This window comes from Penaeus vannamei, chromosome 17 (genome assembly GCF_042767895.1).
Source record: "Penaeus vannamei isolate JL-2024 chromosome 17, ASM4276789v1, whole genome shotgun sequence".
Lineage (NCBI taxonomy): Eukaryota > Metazoa > Arthropoda > Malacostraca > Decapoda > Penaeidae > Penaeus > Penaeus vannamei.
Genome location: NC_091565.1, coordinates 9,347,381 through 9,351,927, shown reverse-complemented (window position 1 = coordinate 9,351,927; position 4,547 = coordinate 9,347,381). Strand labels below are relative to the sequence as shown.

The 4,547-nt window shown below is 35.1% G+C and overlaps 1 pseudogene; it reads right to left on the bottom strand.

Moving 5' to 3' along the window:
• The window catches only part of LOC138864610 (ornithine decarboxylase-like), a 20,700-nt pseudogene extending 17,734 nt beyond the window's left edge, over positions 1-2,966 (bottom strand).
• Between the last annotated feature and the right edge of the window lie 1,581 nt (positions 2,967-4,547).

The following is a 4,547-nucleotide window of genomic DNA, read 5'->3' as shown; positions in this document are numbered from 1 at the left end:
TTTCTGATACTGCAGTGCCAATAAAGCACAAGCAATCCCTTTTCAAACAATTGCAGGGTTTTCCAAATTATATAATGCTTTCCAAAGTATATATTAAGACTGTATATAAAAACAAGACACAATACACCTACAAATAAAATGAACATTAAAAATACATACAAATATAATCAAATACATAAGCATAACTACGCAAACTTAAATAAAAATCTGTTTTGAATTTCTAAATGAATCGCTTACTGAGGTAAAAACGACTGCCTCCAATAATGCAGTGCTAATATACCAGATGCAATTTCTTTACAAGCAACAGCAGGCTTTTCCAAATATTCAATACCCTTGGCATGAATTTAATAACATTATTTTATCTTATTCCCGCAGAAAAAATGTGTGCACAATATATCTAATTTAATTTGAGTGCAAAGAACAATGCAATCACTTTTTTGTAATGATATACAAAGATCTAAATTATCAATAATAATAATAAATACATAAGTTAAATTAAATGACCATGAATGAAATTATGCATAAGCTGCATCATATTTCACAGTTTATGGCAATGGCTTATATTGTCATTTTTTACTAACCAGCCCAACTCGGGTCTATATAATTATCATCTAAAAACTGAATACAAATTTGAGCAAAAATTCTGCTACTCATCTATTTCTTTCCATTTATCATTATCATACTTTTGACTTCGTATAACAACTTTTACACAACACTGAACCAAGTCTACCATAATTCAAGTACATGAATGACATAATGATACAAGGCTAAAGTGTGCATTGGGGAGGGAATAAGGTCTACACCTCTGCTACACTGCCTGATTTTTGTAATTGGTGCATCAGATTGGCAAATAAGATTCTCTGACTTTACAGTATGGTATCTTTTTACCTACACAATTATGAGAATAACAAAGCAATAAAATATTTTATTTTGTTTGATCACTTGGAAGGTATTTACAAGACTGCAGCATGTTCCCCACAGGTGTCAGGGGTGATGGTAATCTGGCAAAGGATGAAATATCTACACCACATCTAGTCCTCTTTGGCATTTTACCAACAGTCAAGAAAACAAATATTTTAATTAGTACCATGAGGTGATACCACATCCAATCACGCTCCCTGCTCTGATATCAGCCAATAAATGTCCCTTACGTATATTCAGCAAGGTAGCGTTCGACATGGTACCTTATCTTTCAAAAAACCATATGGTCAAGGTTTGCACAAACGCACAAACAAGGGAGGAGAGTTTTATGGCCTGATATATAACTACAACTTGAATAAATTTCTCATGCCTATTGGTATGTTACTTGAATATATTTCTTAGGCCTACTGGTATGTTTTAAATATTCTTTAGGGCTATTTCCTTACTTTTCTTCCTTACAAGCTCCTTTTCTGAACTTTCAATGTGTTTTTCCTTACATAATGAGAATCAACAACTTCTATACTTTAATCCATACTTCCAAGGACTACCTAACATTACCTTGATATGTAATAAATGATCTAAATTAATTGGTAAAGCTTCAGTTTCACACAACTTTATCATACAAGGTTGACTTTTACTAATCCTAGAGACACATTTCATCTGTGGAATTTCCTTAGCAAAATGATAATAAGAAAGTTATGCAACATGCAAGTAACACTTTGCTAAACATTTGCATAATGACTAGACTATGGAAAATCTAAAGATATTCATAAAATGAATGAAGAAACTGTAATTACTCATACATAATATAATTTGCACAGGCAAAGCATAACATCAGAAATTAAGAACATGTGTCAAGAAAAACTCCAATCTGAGATGAATTCTATGACGATCAGGTGGGAGTCCGGGGATGATGCCACAGTACAAAAATATGGTAATTAGTTGGGGGTCTGGTGGTAAAGCCAAGTGAAGAAGGATATATATTTTATGCAAAGATGTTCATGCCTACACTTTATATAAAGATTAATCCCAGGAACGCCCCTGAAGTTGTTAGCTGGAGTGATAAGGACTCAGTCTCAGGGGGTGTCAATCTGAATACAATTACCAATTCTTTCACTTACTTCTTGAACCACTCTTTTGAGACTGTAAACATCGACAGATCCACCTATAGCCTATAGCATTGCAAAAAATCAGAATGGAAAATAATAACTGCATCGTTCACTGGCTGTGTGGCACTAAAAAAAATTAACTGCTATTTTTTCCAACTACATTCCATTATCAGAAAATAAATAAATTTTGATATTCACTCCTATTACTATGCCTCACAAAGTATTTACAAATTGACACCTTCCATGAGAGTCAAAGTGGGCGGAAATGTAGCTAAATTCCAATAAAAGTCAAGCATTGATTCAGACAATATCCCTATGATTACTGAAATTTCGCAATTAAATGGGTAGGCCTATAAACCGGGGTCGATTTTGGACCGTGATGGAATAGGCCTATAAATAGTTTATCTCCGGCCTAACACCATATCTATTGTTCCTCACACATCTAGTGCCACATTTTTATATCAATTTCATACGTGGATTACAATTTTTGAGCGACATTCTTTTCCTTTTCATATTATGATTATAATTTCACGGGTTTTCCTTCCGATAACTTTGCACCCAAACGTTGAAAACCACTCAATCATTAATTTCTCTCTCCTTTTCACACGGTCTCCCTTCTCTTACCTGGACTGACGACCTGGGTGTTCTTATTGACGAAATTTTGGAGGTGTAGTGAGACCTTGGGGACATAAAGTGACGCACATGAGGGGAGATCGAGAAAAAAGAAACGTAGTTCCAGCCGATGTCCGAGCCCTACGGTGGTCGATCTCAAACTGAGGCCGAGACTGAGAGGCACAGAGATGACCTTGTCTATTGCCCCCCCCCTGAGGTTCCCTTTTATGTGGTCTAGGAGCTCTGGTTGGCTCCTGTGCTGGAGGGCGGGTTTGAGGTTGTGGTTGGGGGGTTGATTGGGTAGGGTTGTGGTGTTTGAAAGAGGTTTCAGGTTGTTTTTATGGCGGACAGGTGGGAGGGACTAGTTTGCACGGCGGAAGGGGCGTGTTGCGGCCATGGGTGCCGGCGGTGTAATACCAGCGCCAACTTTATACGTATTTTAGCATTATATTACTAACAGATTTTTATTTTTTATTTTTTCGCTAATTGTTTTTCGCTTATGTAGTGTAGACAAAAATGGGAAGAAAGCAGCACTGGCAAAACCGTCGATGGCGTCATGAGAGAAAAACTTAATCATTATGTAACGTGTTCTATCAATTGTCACTTCAAAGAACTAATACATTTTGGCGGTTTCATTTCCCAGGAATACAAGAAAACTTAGACTATAAACGCATTGACACAGTGTTAAAAAGAAAACTTGAATCACTTGTGTATCGCGAATCCTCTAAGACGGAATTCTATTTGCAACCTACCGAACGAGTTTACAAAGAATTGATAAACTTATTCAGAACTCAGTAACTCATGGCAAAAGTCATGATGAAATATTTGTTCATTTCACCATTCTGTTTAGAATGCATCCATTCATGATGACATCTTTTGCTGTGAAATAGTACACACACACACACTCACAACTCACACACACTCACAACTCACACACAAACGCACACATACACACACACATACACACATACACACACACATACACACATATATACATACACACATACATATATATATATATATATATATATATATATATATATATATATATATATATATATATATATATATATATATATGTATGTATGCATATATATATATATATATATATATATATATATATGTATGCATATATATATAAATATATATATATATATATATATATATATATATACACATACATACATACATACACACACACACACATACACGCATATATATATATATATATATATATATATATATATATATATATATATATATATATATATACACACACACATATATATATATAAATATATATATATATATAAATATATATATACATATATATATATATATACATACACATATATATACATGCACACACACACACCCACACACATATATATATATGTATGTGTGTGTGTGAAGAAGTTGGGGTGCGTAGAGCTGGTGAATAAAAGGGGACTTCGCTTACTGGTTAACCGGGAGAGGTAAGGGTGCGACCGTGGTGATGACCTGCCTTCTTCTGCGTCTGTTCCTGGTCTCCTCTCTGGTCTCTCTGCGACTCATGCATGGCCTGGACAGGTGCCTGCTTCAGTATTTTGGGGAGTCAGTTCTTCCGGCTGTGACAGTGGGTGAGTTCGCCGGAATTGCTCGAGGGGTGTGAGTGTGTGTGTGTGTGTGTGTGTACATGCACACATACTCCCAAAATCATGATAAACCTCATAATGGTAACTTCATACACAAAAATCTCTCAAAAAACATTAATTCTAAAGCTACCGTTTGCATGAAAAATATCAAAAAGAAAATGGCGTCCTTTCTCCCGCCAATTTCACACCACAAGGAAATGTTCTGCAGGGTTAAAATATTTGTACTGTACGAGTTTTTTTTTTTAAATGCCTCTTACTTCTAAGTGTGCAC